The sequence below is a fragment of the Elaeis guineensis genome, chromosome 4 (genome assembly GCF_000442705.2).
Source record: "Elaeis guineensis isolate ETL-2024a chromosome 4, EG11, whole genome shotgun sequence".
In the NCBI taxonomy this organism is placed as follows: domain Eukaryota; kingdom Viridiplantae; phylum Streptophyta; class Magnoliopsida; order Arecales; family Arecaceae; genus Elaeis; species Elaeis guineensis.
Window position 1 is genome coordinate 13,196,883 of NC_025996.2, and position 18,099 is coordinate 13,214,981.

At 39.9% G+C, this 18,099-nt stretch overlaps 1 pseudogene; it reads left to right on the forward strand.

The window, feature by feature from the left end:
• The first annotated feature begins 6,778 nt into the window (after positions 1-6,778).
• On the forward strand, positions 6,779-7,978 carry LOC105043819 (uncharacterized; annotated as a pseudogene).
• The last annotated feature ends 10,121 nt before the right edge of the window (positions 7,979-18,099 follow it).

An 18,099-nucleotide genomic window follows, 5' to 3' on the forward strand; every position in this document is an offset into this window, starting at 1 on the left:
AAGAAAAAAAAGAGAAAAATAAAAATAGGAAGAAGAGAAAAATAAAAAAAAAAAGATATAGAGAATTTCTCTCTCTTCCCCCTCTCTGTTCTCTCGGAGTTGAATTCTCACTTTCTCTCTCTAAAAATCTCATTTTGTTTCTCTAATTTGTCTCTCTAGAATTTTATCTCTCTTCATGATTTTTTTTTTCTCTCTAAAAATCTAATGGATCAGCAGAAGGTCTAGATACTTAGACAAATCTAGATATTAGTTGATCCTAGAGATGTCCTAAGCTCGTGACTTTAACATATTTTCATAATTTATCTGTCCTTAATTGCACATGATTTTTATGTTTAATCCTAATCATATAGAGATGCAATTATTGTACAAGAAGGTTTGAGCAAAATATATTAATTTTGAGTTCGTAAATGGAGGAGCTCATCAATTCTGTATTTAAATCGATACCGATAGAGATAAGAATTTTTGTATATGATCACCATTATATATATTACTTTTATTGTTGAATTTGTACCGTTGATTTTATGTTGTTGAACTCGTTGATGGATTTATCGTGTTTGAGATATCATTAATTATTAATTTTCAGTGTGAATACCTTATGTGTGGACTATATATATATACTAGTGATTGATTATATGAGCATGTGGATATGATATACTCAATTTGGTCAACTGTAAACTAAAATCAATATGATAAAGCAACCTAAATAATTAGATGGAAAAGATATGGTTTGGACTAACCTCATCATGTGAAACAGCCCGCTAGGAGTTATGCCTGGGACAGCCTGCCAGAACTTATGTTTGGAACAGCCTCTATGGGTTATACATGGATCAGTCAGTTAGGAGCTCATGTTTGAGACAGCCGTCAGGAGTTTATGTCTGGGACAGTCCCTACGGGCTTTTATACGTGAGACAGCTGGACCAGAAGCTCATTCTGAGACAGATCATCAGGAGTTTATGTCTGGGAAGCCTTAATAACTTAAGCGAGATATTTGGATTAGATGGAGATTGAGGCATGATCTTAGTTAGTTTGGAGTCAGAAAGAAAAAAGTTAAAGATTACGTGACTATGAAAAGAGAAATAGAAGACAAGACATGAAACTAATGCTGAATAAAAGTATTTCACCTGTTAACATATAATGATGCATCTTTTTGACAAGACAGATAATTTATGGATATTTACAGTATTTGGATATTGAACATGAGATTGTATGATTTATTGCTTATCCTTATTTTCAGATTATATTATTATATTGGTGTGATATGGAAATTCTTACTAGGTTGTAAAGCTCACACTCCATTTTTTTTTCTCAGAATTGCAGGATCTCATAATTTACTATGGTATGGATTTACGAGTGAGCGGATACATAAATAAAGTGTCATTGATACTGATCAGAGGATTGAAAGAATTTAATATATAATTATGTAAATTTTATAATTATTATGAAATTAGACATTATGGATATTGAGTTGTTATGAATTATTTTAGACCTTACATATTCTTTAGGATTTGTCCTAAGATGTGCGGCTAACACGTATCCGATCCAGATATTATGTTCGGAGCGTGTGTGTGTGTGCTCATCTAGATGCATTTTGGAACTGTGTTGCTTTCAAGTTCGGAGAACGCATCCATTTTGGCGAAGATTTATGGCTTGGTTCAGCCCCTCTGTCATCTCTCTTCGGAGACCTGATTGCTTCAGTGATTTTCCATTAGAGGCGGAGATCTTTGCCTTGAGATATCAGGTTTCAAGGCCCTCTAACAAGAATGGAGGAGAACCCGCTTGAGTCTGCATCCTGGTCCTTGTTTGACTCTTCCACATTTCGGTGTGGAAACATGGTCAGAATGGTGCGTTCTTGGTGGATTTATACTATAACTTTCTCAATAATGGTTGATTGGTTTGCTCGTGCTAGAAAACCACTTAGAAGCTAGCATTCCAGCCTCCATCTGGCTGGCTTCGAGGAATAAGTTGTACCTAAGGAAGATTTTAGAAAGGATTGCAAGTGAGCGGGCGCAGCTTGCGCAGTTCTAGATTGGAAATTGCCCACATCCATTCGCAACATGTCCTTTTACCAATAGTATATGGAGGGTCTTCAAAACGCCATTGAAATTGAGGTGGTGGCCGTTAAGAGAGCTGGAGATCAACTTCTTGCCGCCGTGCATCGGGAAGTTTGGAAAGAAAGGAAAGCTGAGATATTTCTCAGAAGAAGTGTTCAATCTATCGCATTAACTTCTTCAGACTTTTCGTAGTTGGGGGCATCTGTCAACGAAGAAGACTGGGGAAAGGCGCCAGCAATTGTGGAGCAAACTAGCTTTCTCGGGCCCAGACTAAATTCTTGACCGTAGGAGCTTTTGAAGACGTGCTTTGTTTCAGCGGAAGGCGGCGTCACGAGGATGGGATGATTTCATCTCCTTCACTCCTCTTTTATTATAGTTTTTTTTTTTTTTTTTCCTTGTACATAATTCCCTGTACTTAACGTTGACCTTAATAAATTTAATGGGGAAGCGTCTTACTTCCTCCTATTCCACCCACAACATAACATGCTGATGACTATAAACCTCATGCATCCATGATGCATCAAACAGTCAGAAAGTTCTAATGAATATCCAGTCTAATTTGCCTCCATGACTCATATATGCTTGTAGGTTTATGTACAAAGTAGTCATCAATTAAATTTAATTCATTACTTCTTTTGGGTGATGTTAGAAAGCTTCCATTATGGAGAAATTATTGCGTGGACCAAATCCAAGTGGACCGAGGCAAATCTGGAGCATATGTATGATGGATAACGTGCAATCAGAAATTGATGACATACAGGGGTTATGTGGCGTATCATCCACTGTGGGATTTGGCTATGGTCCATCAGACCTGATCCAAGTAATAATTAGATGGCATTTATGAGCAATCCTTTTGCCACATGGCAAGAGAGTATTGATTGATTATAAATTACCAAATCAACAGGCATAGTATTATTTTTTTTTTTGGTAAAAATCAACAGGTATAGTATTGATGAACTTTTATCATTGCACCCAAATCATTTTCCTTTCTCGCACGAGGCTGATGATTTTTTTAACAAAAAAAAAATTGTTGAACAATTCTCTCCTCTCCCCTCCCTCATTTGTTTTTCTTTAGCAATGTGGGCTCGTATTTAGTAGTCTAACGTTTCCCTGGCTTCCCAGAAAGCCGATATCAGTGACATGAGCACTGATTCCACCTCTTTTCCATGACGAATAACACTGATGATATCTCCAGTCTAGAATAAATTTGACTGAGTGAATGGAAGAGTGGGTGCCACGAGCCATCGGCGGCGGAGTCCAGCACCTGTCCAATTCAAGAGTCGATTACTTTAGCAACTCTTCTTTGTCACGGACCTATTCAAGCTGTCACGAAGTGTCACGGTTCCAAAGTAACACGCTCGTTTTCTCCATTTGCCACAAGAAACCTTGAGGAGCAGGTGTGGATTTTTCCACTTCTGACTTCCAGAGTCTGTAATTCCGTATCATATAGGCCAATATTGTGAAATTATAATGGATAGCATGGTGGCCATTGATAGTATAAATATGCACATAGGTTTAACTTTTATAATAGACTGTTTTGGACATTTGTATCGTGATCTCTTGAAAGCGTTTTATGTTGTTGCAATGCAAGATGACAATGCGTGGGCCGTATACATGTCTCAAAAGAAGAAACACAAAATTGGTACTCCATCTCTATAAACCACATAAAAAAAGAACAGGTTTTTATGCAACTTGCTGTGCAATTGGGTTGCATGGAGCTGCCTTAAGCCAAACTCAAATTCAATCCTTAACCGTAGGTCTATGATGTTGGCCAACCATCTAAACTGAGATGTAGCCATTCATTTTTATTACATGAGCGAAATCCCTCTTCATGCCTGGTTATAACCAACATAATTAGCTAATAATTATTGCTGGGTCACGGTTTTTAAAGCGCATGGAATCAACATAATTAGCTAGTATGTTATAGGTTCGTTGAATCTACAGATCATATCCCACTTATCTGTTCATATTTTTCATCCATTTGGTCAATCCTTACCAAACGTATCAGATTACCTTCTCTTCCTCGTCACATTACACAAGTTTGATCAGGCTGGATACACGCCAGATGCTACAAATTAAAAACAGGACAGTCTTTCGATTTCTCTCCTTCTTACAGCACAGTGGATGGTGTGGAAAGAAAAAAATAGCAGGATTTTTAGTTTTGAAGCTCATTCGGCACCGGATGCCACTAGAAAAATTGCCCATATATTCAAAAATTGGATGAGCTCGGTAATTGAGAAAGACAGTGCAATGGTATGAGCTACAATTGTTGATCACCAACGTCCTTGAATCCATGAGGGGCACGGCGGTTAATAGTTCAATGAATTGATGAACATCACGACAGTATTCATGAACTCGCTGACACTTTCTGTTGCTTCGATTAAACCTTAGATCTTTAGTAACTCTATCAGTCCCTCATTCATCTATACTGAACTTAATTTTAGGAATTACATTACCAACCCTATATCTATTTTGCATATATTCATATATGCACAATATTATATTTATAGTTACATGCTATTATTAATACATCTCAGAGGAATATCCCTTTCCTCCTGGTTTCTCAAAAAAAAAATATAATTAGCTAATATATATCATAGGGTTTTATTGTGAACATGTCGGTCCTTGGCCCACACCTGACCAACAGGTCTAGAACACATACATATCAAATTCTAATCAAATTGCCACGGTTTGGATCCAACTGTATGAGCTGATTGCATTCCCAGAGGATTAACCATCACGAGAGAGTCCAGCAAAACTAGTCTCTCACCTGCTAGATGGTTACGCAACATGTCAAGCGTACTTATCGTAAAATGCTTAGGCGTGGTGGTAGTGGCGGGAGGTGCAACATTATTATCTCAAGGTGCGGAAAGACAGGCGTTTTTGTAATATTTTGGATCTACTCTACCGAACTTATGTGCGCATCCCACTCCAACCACCAAGGAAAGAGATGTCTGACTGTGATATCATGCAATACCAAGAAAGAAAAAATTAAATTTGAGGCAGAGCAAATGGATCCATGGCATGCATAAACATTAGTTCCAAATTCTAGGCATAAAAATAGATGTTACTTTAATGCCAACGTCAAGCTATATCCTGCATTCTTAATCTTTACATCAAAGCAGCATTGTGAAAGTAGACTACTTGACAGTAACCGGCAAATGGGTCTGGATTGTAGTTTTTGCATAGAAGATTGATTGATCTTCTTTCACAACATCGATTGTTGGATTGCACCATGCACAAACTTGAAAGCACTCCAAATTATTTTGCACAAATCTTAAAATAATTACTATATGATTCAATAATGGATTCATGCAAAGAAAGATGTATAACCGAAGAAATATGTATGATTCTTCTGAGAAAGACACAACTCCTATCCCAAGCAAACTTGGATATATGACCGAAGAAATTCAGTAATCTTGCATGAATTCCATCGGCATATCCACTAAAAGTTGTGGCTTTTTTTACAAGGACCAACTTCTAATAAAGCTCAAACTTGAGGAGGTAACGAGTCCAATGACTGCGGGTGGTTTCCAAGTACATGATCATTTGTAATGGACTTCTGAAGTATCATTATATTATAATTTTTTGAAATTGTGTATCTTGTAACTCTTAACAGAAAAGAAATTACAAGAGGAAGTTATTAGGTTCAATCACTCCGCAAAAGAAAACTTCAAAAAACAAAAAAACACAACTACCAGACGGGACGAAAGATCACTGGCTAGGTATTTTCTAGCGGTCTCGGTGCAATTTGTTGGATGACAAGCAACAATAAGAATCTACACCATACAACTTGGCGCATTGGTGTGTGTTCTTTGGGTTACTAGCCATTGAAAAAATTACAGACTTGCTGTTATGTTCCATGTAAATTTCTTCTATCGACAACGGTAAATATGCATGAGAGACTGGTCAGAATCTTCTACCCAAGTCGGTGGCATCCAAAAATCTTTTCCCATCCCAATCAAATTCTTATCAAATTGGTTTCAAGCAAGTCACAACCATCTAATTAGAAGTCCAACACAGAATAAGACAATAAACTAAATCCATAATTGAGAATAATAAGATAAAAGCTTTATTGGAGGTATATTTGGTAGAGGAGACTTGGACTCTACTCTTCTATGATATGTAAATTTTATTCTAATTCTGATCATAATAGGATACCGTTATTTACATTCTCATTTCAATCTATTTCAATTCCAATCACGTATTAAATACGTCTCTAACAAGTAAGCATCTAATTATAATGATGATTGATTTCTAATCATATAATGTCTCGATGCTACCCTCTTTGGAGTCAAGATTCTTGCATATTAATTTTGACAATGATAATGCGGCGTTGCATGACGTTCCTTTAGATTCCCGGCATTGTAATTCATTGGGTCGCAGTTGGGCATTGATAGGCCGGGGTTTAATTTCCTTTGAACAGACTTTCTTCAATAAATAGGTTCCATGGAACACAATTTATTTATTTAAAAATACTAAGACGAACCTCGTTTAAACCTATACGTACACACAAGAGGTCTCCAGCCATTAGACATCACATACTTCAGCTGTGCTCCCTCGGACCTCTATGTTAACCTAAACCGGAAATCCCACCAATAACAATCCGGAGTCAAGAGTCCCTTTACCCATTAATTGTTTATCTTAAACCGTTCCGAAGGGGCATTCAAACCTATTTTTATAAATAAATCCCAGTAGTGCGTCACTGGGTGGGAGGGAAAATTAAAACAAATATATATGTATATATAAAAGTAATCAATAATAACAACGGCAGAAAGAAACTCCCCATATCTCTCCCTACTCATCGGAGGAAGAAATCGAAAGACCAAACCGTAACCAACCCTCGGATTCGAATTCTTGGGTTTGATAGTTTGTTCCATCGGATCTCTAATGGCGGAAGTGAGGAGAGGAGAGTGGCCGCTGAGGAGATGAGGTGCAAGCGCCATCCCTACGAGAACGGCGTGGGCGTCTGTGCCCCCTGCCTCCGCGAGCGTCTCCTCGCCCTCCTCGCCGACCAGCCTGACGACCAGCGGGACCACCCCCGGAACCCGGAGCTCCCATCCCCGCCGCCTCCCCTCCAATGCCCCCGGTCCGTCTCCCCTTACATCTCCCACCGCCGATCCGCCGATCCCGCTGCCCCTGCCCCTTGCCGCCTCTCCGCCTCTTCTACAGCACTCCTCAGATTGGCCCCGCGGCCGCCTGCAGCGGTGCGTCCCGTAAGAGGGGCTCCGGGAAGTCCTCTCTTCTAGCGTCCCTCTTTGGGCACTCCAGATCCGAGAAAGCCGATCATGATCATGGGTTCTCGGAGGCGCCCTGGTCGAGTTCTTGGCTCTCGGTTCTCCTCCACGGCCACCGGAAGAAAAAGAACTCGAGGCTGTTCGCGGCGGAGGAGGAGGCCGCGAGGAGGTCGTGCCGGGGGAGGGACCGGGGACTCTCGCCGGAAACGGATTGCTCCGCATCGGGAGACGAGCGCGCCGTGGAGTCGCCGGGATGGTGGTGGAGACCGACTCCTTCTCCGATGCGGCGGCCGGCGGCGGCGGCGCACCACCACCACCACCGTGTGGGTGGGCTCGCGGGCTTCGCCATCTGTCTCAGCCCGCTGGTGAGGGCTAGCCCCAGCCACCGTAGGAGCCAGACGGCGGCGGAGGTGGGGTTTTCCGACGATCTCCGAAGCACGCCAAATCGACGCCACCGTCGCCACGTGTCCGGCCTGGCCACCTCGCTCGGCCCGAACCAGTCGAGGAAGCTTGCGGACTTCGGTAGGTTCCGATGACGCTTTTGCCCCGGCCTTTCCTCGCTTTTTACCACGTCTGCCCTTTTTATTTTTGGGAAAAAGGCCATATTTTATTTCTATTGGATTTGAATTAAATTGTCTCTGTATAGAAAGAAAGTTAATGGTGTACTAAATGCAATTTATTATATTTTCAGCGTTGGATTGTTAGAAATAAATCATCAGCGTATTTTAAAATTTTCTTTTCTTTTTTTCTTTCTGACGTTCCCGCTCGATCTTGTATAATAATAGTAATTGCGCCGGGTGATCCTATGTGGCTCTCCTTCCCCTGTTCTGCTCTCTTACTTCACTCCCTTCGCCTGTCCAACTCAATCCCCACCACATCCGAACGTTTCTTCCCGGATGGCCGAACGGAGGTCCGGTGGAATAATTCAGAGCCAAAACAATGTGAAGTGGGTCCCACACCTTGCTTGGAAGGTGTGGAGCATGCAAACGCCTATCCGCTAAGAAATTTTCGATATTTATTTGAATAATAACTCATTATGACTTTTTAATTTATTATTTTCTACTTAAATAATAGTATTCATATTTTCAATGGACTTTTATAATAATATTCATATTCTGAAAGATCAATCAAACATCGACATGGTGGACATCGTTTGGTCAACTATACTCTGTGGATAAACGAATCCGATTCCATTGACTTTGATAAGTCAGCCAAAGTGCTCTTCATATCCTACTATTATATTGCTGTTGATTGGCTTGGTTAAACCGAAGGTAGTGAATTCATTACGTCCGAGCCAATGACTGCCGTGACTGTCGCTGGCTATCCTCCCAGGTCTCCACCATTCTATTGACATCTAGTTGGGAGTTCTATCCGTGCTTCCCACGCGCAGACTTTAAAAAAAACAAGGCTTGGGGTTTCTGCTCTTCTTTGATGTGTCTTAGGAGCTTCCTGATGTCTGCTTTTGGGTTTGGGTGGCATATTTCCAATGTATCAGATGTAACTATAAGGTTGTGTGTTTTATTATATTTCAGTGCAGCTCCGGCCCCTTTTAACCCCACCACCCCCCACCCAAAAAAAAAAAAAGGCCTGTAAAAGGGTTGTCCTCAATGCATCACTTTCAGGGTGACCTTCTGCAATTGCTAGCTAAAGAGCTGTTTAGTTTTATCTTTGAAAGATGGATACAAGGGAAATGCTACACCACCAAAAAGTTAAGAACTATTGTAAGATACTTTTTTGGATAGCAGATCTGACTCAATATGTTAAATTAAAATAAATCATTTCAATATTAACAGCTTGTAATGGAGTTGTGTGGAAGCCAATAAAAGACTTGTTCAAATAGTTGAACGGTTACAGGGAGCTTTGGATACCAAATCCTCCAAAGCTGCAGTATCTTGTGCTTAACATCAATTTTGGAGAAAAATGCTTTGGGGCATCGGTTATGCAGAGACTTCTTTGAGCCTCCTTATGATTATATGATTACCTGGTAATTTAATACCCAACCAGTCCACATGTTTGCAAATAAATCCTGTAACACTAATCCATTGTACGACGTTGCCTCGAGGACTTCTGTATGCATGAAAACAAGCTTCCCACGGCATTATTCAGATTTTGGAGAAAAGAGTTTGGCAAAATGCTATTCATTTTTCATTCTGATAGCCAAGCGGAAAAAGAATGATAAAAGTCAACCGTCTCTACCCAAATAGACAGAATAGAAAAATGGAAATCAAAATAGTAGGATGTGATTTTGGGGAATCACATCTACTGCGAGTTCAATTAGACTATGGATTTTCTGGTAAACCAAGCTTACTCACTAGCAGCGCTTTCCTCTGGTCTTCAAATTTTACCCAGCAACTTTGCTTATTGGTCCAAGCAGGTGTCCTGGGGGTTACCCCCTCCTATTATCCAAAAACAAGTATTTCTGTTTTGGTAATCATGAAAGGGCAATATAGCTTTCTTTTATAGTCACACCGCTCCTATTTGAATGGAGCACAATATCAAGATTGTAGGGTTCTTTTTTTTTCTTTTTTGTTGGAGAAGCAAAGGCTACCTAGTTTTCAAGATGATTTAGTTCCCCATAGACATTAATTTGATTATTCTCACATTATTAATGGACTGCAGTATATTCTAACCATCAAGCAACAAATGATGATAATTACATCATTTTTTTTTTCCTAAGCAACACAACTAATTCATTCCTAGGAATTCGCAAGGACTCCAACAGGGAATTTGTTCTATGTTTTCCCCAATTTTTCTCACCGCCTTCGTGACCAGCATCACTTTTCGCATGCTCATGTCTTTGTTGGAATGCCAAACCTCTTCGAGCACCAACATAATATAGTGAATGAGGGAGAAAAGATTGGATTTTTATATGTTTTGATGTGCGAGTTTAATGATTTGAGTTGGGGGGATGTAGGTGGTCACACAGGAGTCCTTTGATCGGAAGCAGGAGGTACATTATGTCACAATCCTCGTTAATCTGGTGTAGTTTTCTATTTAGGAGAATTTTATCTCTTGATATGTATTTAAGTGGTGATGGATCTTTGTTGCTTTTATATGACATTTCCGTAAGTTTTGAATTCAATCAGGGATTCGTTGTTTATCTGTAGTTGCTGTAACTTTAAAGGTGACGGTAACATTTGATTGCACCCTTAAAATTTCCTTGCATCCTTTTCTTTTTCTTGTGTTTGGTTGTTCTGATGTTGGCACGATAAAATGTCGTGATCAAATCTAGATAAATGGTGGTGGAAAAAAATTGGCATCAAAAAAGTTTAGTAACCTTACTTGAAGGTGAATGGATATTTTACTTCTTTTCTGTATAATCTTAATCATCTATATGCTCCTAGAATCAGTGTTTCCGGATATGAGAGAGAAACACTTACTCTGATCTCATTAAATATTTGAATTCTTTCAGTTATACAGGATTTTTTTTATCCTAGAAATTGAAGTTGAAGAATGCTTGGATCATTGCTTGTCTCAGTTTAGTTACCTGAATTTACATTTTCATTACAAAGCCACTTCTGGACTCCATTTCTTGATTAGAAGTAGTAGATAGATTATACGTGCTTTGTGCTTTTCTCACGTATGTTCTCTCACGGTCAGTACAATTTTGAAGTATGAATTCCAATGATCCACTAGTTAAAACTGAACAGATCTGAATGCAGAAAATAGTATGTGAATATATTGCTTATAGTCCATCTCCAGTAGCAATAGACCTTGCTACCTAGGCTGCATAAAAGATCCAAACGACATCTCCTTGAAAAGGAGCGAACGCCATCTGTTGTCGTCTTATAAGCTATCTGATTTCTTTGTCATTGTACGGTTACTTAGATCTCTATTTTAAAGCCACTGGTTGCGCTTTGTTGGTATGCTTGAAGATGGAAGACAATTCAACCACTGAGGAACATCTGAAACATATTTACTTTCTTAGATTTTGTTTTATTTCTGGCTATGCTGAACTCTTTCTTTAATGCTTTGGAGCCACAGTAATCTTTAACTGATCATGAGTCATATATTCACAACTTGGTTGGTGTCAAAAATTATTTGTATATTATTCAGGCTCTTATGTCACCATCATGTTACCTAGCATTGAGGCTGCTGAGCTGATGTATATCTATCAAAGCTGGGAAGTGGATTAGTCTTATTTAACCTGTATTCGAACAATTTGGTTGCAATGACTGCAACATTTGACAATGAAAACCTGGCCTCAAGTGGTGTACTTGTCGTTTTTCTCTAACTTCATCAATCAATTGCATTGACTTTGAAGCTGCCAGCTTTATTTGCAACTTACTTTATCTTGAATTATCCCAAATTGTCCTGGGACCTGTATTCCTCTATGTGTTGCTGCATTTTTTTATAAGGACAGCATAAATGAATCTTTTAATAATTGACAGAGAAGAACATTCTAAGTGGTAGTTAGAATGGAACATACAACGCACTCTTTTTTGAGAATAAGATTCATTTCATGATATAAGGAAATGAATACACAGGTGATACAGAAAAGAAAAACAGTTAGGATTAGCAACAAGAATAGAAAAACTCCAGCTTCAAAGCAAATTTAGAAGCAATGGAAGCCTAATCTTTCCAACATGTTGAAGTATCAGCAAGTAAATCTCTGAGAGTCCATTTTCTTCCATTGAGGATGATATTATTTTTCAGAAGCCACATTCTCCACCATATGGCCAAGACGACAATGCTCCATCCAAACCTGAACTGCTTAGGAACAGTAAAGTTGAACCAATCAAATCATAAAATTTGAGCAGTTTCAGGAAGAGCAGAGATATCTAATTTCAGACTAGATTGCTGCCAGAGTATTCTAGAGATTGAGCAGCCAAGTGTGAGAAGAGAAACTGTGTCTGCTTCCCAGTTACAAAGTACACAAGATCAGGGTGTTCCATCCTCTCTCTCTTAGATTTTCAGCATTGAGAATCTTGTTTTCAAATACCAGCCACCAAAAGTCTTCACTTTCTCAAAAGCAGAAACCTTGCAAAGTTTCACAATGCCTGGAGTCCTCATGCCTCCAAAGTTCAAAAACTGATGGAATGCTTTAACAGAAAAGGAACTTGAAGAATGCCATCTGCAAAGAAGAAAATCCAGTTTATCACAGGGGGACTAGAGCAGATAGAGAGTTTAGTAAGCCAATAAGTAGTACACCAAGGGAGAGTCAACATTTATTCTGAAATTAATCTGCTAGGAATTAGAAGTGCAGCCCCAATTATCTGCCACCAAAGAGTTCAAGTCACTGGCGACAGACAGAAGTTGGGAAATTGGTCCTTCAAAGGAATGTCATGAATCCATCTATCAACCATAAGTGAACCGGGCAACTAGAATGTCGGCTGCATTCTTGGAACCACAAGAATGCATTCAACTCTGATTTTAACTAGTATTGTGAAATTTTGATCTATAATTGCCAGAAAGTCTGAGATTAGTTATGTGTCCTTTTGAGTGGATTACTTTACAAAATTTTAAGTGGTGCATAGTTCTTCTTGCAAGTTGATGGAGTACCTAGGATGATTTTGACTCTATGAAAGTGAAAAACATGTGTCTGAATGCTTGAGTTTGGGCGTTGCAGGTAGCTGGTGTTAGATGGTCATCTATCTTCTGTATCGAAAGCATTGCAAGTGTGAGGAAGCTCTCTTTAGCAGCATCGTTGTGTTGCAAATTACACCTAGCCGATCCGTTAGTTATGTAGTCCAGCTGAAGATGAAATATCGCAAAGCACACTACTTTGGCTGTCCCGTGTCCACTTCAAGTATTTCTGGCACTGATACTTCACTTATCTCCACATCTGAAAATCACAACCTTTGAAATGCTTTCAGCTTCCCGAATATGATCAGGACTGTACTTTGGAACTTTTCAATGTCCATGGTGTTTAGTGTTTACTGCAGCGGTGGGCATCTTTCTTCACACTGGATATCCGTGGATCCTCCATGAGATTTTTATTCCAGAAAGGGTCAGGTGGACTAGATCCAGCCTCAGCTTGTAAGAAATATTCTTCTTTCCTTCATAGCTTGGTGACCAGTCATTGCAATTCTGCACAAATAGAACATCACTACCTGTCTAATTGATGGGGACCTCTCTAATTGATGGCAGTATCCAGTATGCTCCAAACAGAAGAAAACTAGGAACTTTATTATTTTTATGCAGTTGGACATGGTGTCTCTGTGAAGGATTCGTCCTGAGATCTTCCATCATGCGGTCCCTAGCATAAAATTCTAAATATTTATCTCTTGGGGCCCTTAACCCCACTTCTGCATTGCTTCTGTCACTAATCTGTTCATTAATTGTGTAGTGCGAAGACCAGCTAGCTGAACTTGTCATGATGGTGAACAGCCAATCCAACTGTTTCCTGTTGATGTCTTCCAGATTCAGAGGATGCTTTGATGATTTATCTGCCAGCGTTTTTTTTTTTTTTTTTGAATATTTTTTGTATTTTTGTGTGTGAATTCACACTTGCGAGGCTGTTTTCATCTGCTTATGTTTGCACATATTCTTTCACCTAATCAAAGTAAAAAAGACAAATCACAGACTATTGAAGCACATGACTATAATGGGCCAAGAGAAACTTCATAAACAAGCAAATGCTGATTAGAAGTCCTTTTGTCTGAGTATTGGAACAGAGAATCAGCCAGGCCCACTTTAGTACTGCTTACTAGAACTAAAGTGAGGTTATCAATAGTATAAACTAAATTGTGGGTGCTAATCCAAACAATTAATATATTGGTAGAATTGAAATCATTGGCGGTTCTGTTTTGCGTGGTTGATATTGCCTGCATACGTGTTCCGAGAAAAAAGAAAAAAGAAAGAAAGCAAAAGGATATTACCGGCACACATGAAGCATGCATTAGCAATCTGGATCACTAGAATAATTGAAGTCAACCATTTTTTGATGATTTTATTTGGCTGGCATGTACTAGATAAAATTTAGATGATTTTATGTGAATAAGAAATCAGATTTTATTGAACAAGAGAGTTTCTGTCCCCTTGAATCTTTCATCTGTCCATCGTCAGATGCTTGGCTTTGCTTGAATGCTTCCTTTTTGGTTACTTCCAAGCAGAAAATCCCTTCACGTATATGCAAATATACACAGATCATCAATCTTACATCTGTTTCTTTGATTTTTGATAGAGCAGTTATTAGTTCATGTCAATTTTTATTTGCAATAGGAGAACATTAGACAAAGGCACCATAATATAGCATGAAGCTAGATGCTTGAGATCACACATATTAAGCGAGCGTTCATCCCGGCCCTTCTCCTTTTTCTTTGCTTCATGTGACAACATCTTGTCTCTTCATTTCTTTGCCATCCCTCATTCAAAGACATAAAAAACTACCTATATATTCTCTCCCACAGTATAAGCCTCCTCAGACTTTCTTCCCTGCATCCTTATTCTCGAACTTGTAATCAAGATCTTATCACGGAACAAAATCACAGCAAACAATGGGATGATGGGGATCCCAAGGGAGCTGATCACATTAGAGAACAGCGAGGACACTACCTCATAGATCAATCCAACCATCCCAACATTGGTTATCCGCCAAGACACTGCAGTCCAAACCAAGCTTATCAGATATGACAACTTCCCCCCACCCCCCCTTCCAAACACCTCCATGTCTTCCTTCAATCCCTTCCCAAACCAAGGTTATCAGATATCCCACTGCCGCAGCTACTGTCGACACAAGCGCCGTGTGTATTTCTGCACGTCAAGCACTGCTGTGAAAATTTGGCTCTTCACGACCTTGTGGAAGGAAAGCTCCATGGGGGGAGAGGATGAGTGAATAGATGGCTGATTCAGCTAGTGTTAGGATGAAACTTCTTCCAAGCACGTACTTTCCCTTGGGCCCTTCTTCAGGGTCATCGAAGTTGGAACGTACGTCGATGGTGGCTGCGAGGGAGCTTAAGGTATGTGAACTTATCTGCATTGATGACGTAGGAGAAGATCGTGTTGAAACCCCAATGAGGGGAGGGCACGAGGGATTAAATTGAAACTGAGATAGAGGAGGCCGTATGAGTACATCAAGCTTTCAGCGACAGCGCTGATGTCTAAGGCGATGTAGATGCAGTAGGATCTTGACAAGGGGAGAGCGGGTGGTGGTGGGTGCGGCGGAGGAGAGGGGGGCATAAGGACGATTGGGAAGCCAGCTGAGAGGACGAGTGTTTGCAGCCACTTGCTGCCGCCACCCTGGTCGCAATAGAAGCGGCCGAGGAGAAGGAAGGTGTACAGATCCTATGCTTTGGCATGGCTGGTGGTGTGTGGTCAGGGGGCAATTCGAGGCGTGACTTGGCTTTGGGTGGACCGTGGAGACGGCGAGTGATGAGCGAGCCACATGAGAGTGGCGTTGGATCTGATTGGCGGGTGGTGCAATGAGCTAGCTTTCGAGGGTATTAAGAAAAATGGTCTCGTCGAGATTCTAATCCTCGGATCTGAAGTCAGGGATGGCATGGAATGGAATTTGGATGGTATAAGCCTATGGAACACCGATGGATGCTCGGACCAAAGTGCAAATTGGATGGTATTAGCTTGGGGCCTTGTGTCGGTTCTTGTGCCATTGGGAGTCGATGTGATCCATCTCTCATCCAGTTTCACATCTAGGTCTGATGTAGATTCAACTTATTAGTTCGGCTGTCTGCTATGTGCGAGGACCAGAGTACATGGATTACACCTTTTCTTTTTGATGAAACTTTCAGGTCTGGTTTTGTCTTCTTATTTCTGCAAATCTTCTTTGACCTGCTCAAACTGACCTTTTTAGGAACCATGGATGCATGTGATACCTATGTCTCTAATAGGCCAAGAGGAAGCTTGATGTCAACTCTAGTAAAATTAATTGCATTCAGACAACAACTTCGAGTTCCATGTGTCCATGGACTCCTGCAAAAGGAGTCACGACTGCTATGGAGATCTCCCTGTCGAACACTAGAAAACTTGCCATCCATGACCTTCTAGAAGGCAAGATCCAATGGGAGAGGAAGAGTGAGTGGATGATCAATGTTGTTATAACATTTGGATGGAAGCAAAGAAGGCGAGGAGGATGGAAGACTTGATTCTTATGCATGAGGTGGGTGAAGTCTCCGTGTTAATGGAGTAGAAGAAGACGGTGTTGAAGCCCAAGCAAGTGAGCACATGGAGAGAGAGAGAGAGGAGACGAGGAAGAGGATGCTGATGGCGACTGCTAGCCAGCAGGTGCAATGTCTTTCACGGGTGGAGGGATGCCACATGCACCTCGTGGGGATCTCCGTAAGTTAGAAACTTCTTCCACATATTTGGTTAAAGCATCACTTTACTGGATAAAAGGACGCTAGCACCACGTATTGAATGAGAAAAGGAGTTCATTCATTTAAATCAAAACCTTAAAAGCAAAGGTTATGCTTGGGGAAAACCATGGAATGTTTCCACTGGCACATCTTTCAGACGAACAGTCCTTTTGATCTCCTCATCAAAATCCACATTTGTGAGAAATGCCATAAATTTCCGAACTAGTTGCGCATCGACGACATCTCGATACCTGTTGCAACAAGTGCAAAATACACAAGCTTCTTGATCTTCTTTTCACCTATATATTGCAGCATCAATAGTTTGAATTTTAGTGAATCGACATCAGCATTCTTCCTTTTATCTCTTCCTCCCTTGGATCCTGTTACCTCCTCGGCACTAGACACTTGTCCAGAGTAGAACTTTAACTTCTAATCCAGAGTTTGTTTTACCACCTATAAGTTTTTCTCAATAATTAGCAAGATACTAAATTTCTATTGTCAATGGAACGTCCAGAGCCTTGGCTTCAATACACTCATAAAATCAAATGATGAATGGAATCAGAAAGGAAAGAAAACTAACAGAACTCTTTTGTAAAATTTCTCTGTGCAGCATCTATGGCTGCAAATATATTGGGTTGATCCACGATTCGATCCGATCCGACCCACATAGACATGATCCGAACCATTTTGAAGGATCTGTGGATTCAGAACAGATTCTAAAATTGAATCCATTATATTTTTTGGGCCGAATTTAGATTTACTGAATTTTGATCTGATCCGATCTGTGGAGACTTTTAGGTTGATTTGGATCTTGAGATAAATGATCCAATCCGATCCTACCTGACCCGAACCTATCTCTTATCTTTCTTTATTCCTATATTACATGAATGTTAATTTGGATCGTACCTGCTTTAATATTTGTTGTTTTTGAAAAAACATTCTATTGATTTTTAGATTCTTATCTTTTAAAATTTTGTTAAAATATTTTGAATTTGGATTAACTAAGTCAGGAGCAATGGTGAAGAAAATGTGATTAGACTTTTTAGATTCTTAAGTGAAGAGTGTGGGACATGGGGGCTCTAATAATCTCATATATCAAGATCAAAATTTGTAGTGCAAATAACGTTTGTTTATAGATCTTCTATTTATTGATCTTGTTATTTATAACTCGATCCGAATCAGTCCAGATTTGAATACGAACTGGATCCGTATTTCATGGATCAGAACTGGGTTATACATAGACCTGATCCGATCTGAATGACCTATTAGGTCAAAAAATTGATCATAAATCCGATCCAATCTGACCCGACCTTCTGTTGGATTGGATTTGGGTACAATATTTAGATTCGATTAAGAAATCGGATCGGATCGAGGTCACTCATGATTCGATCTAACTCGACTCATTTGCATCCCTAGCAGTATCTTCTTAAGAGCCATTACAAAACACTTCTCCATTCTCAAGCCACATATTGTTAAGTTCAATGCCTCTTTTCAATCCTCATTTTTAAACTCTAGAAAATTATATAGATTAGGCCTAGATGGTAAAATTGAGATTTCGGT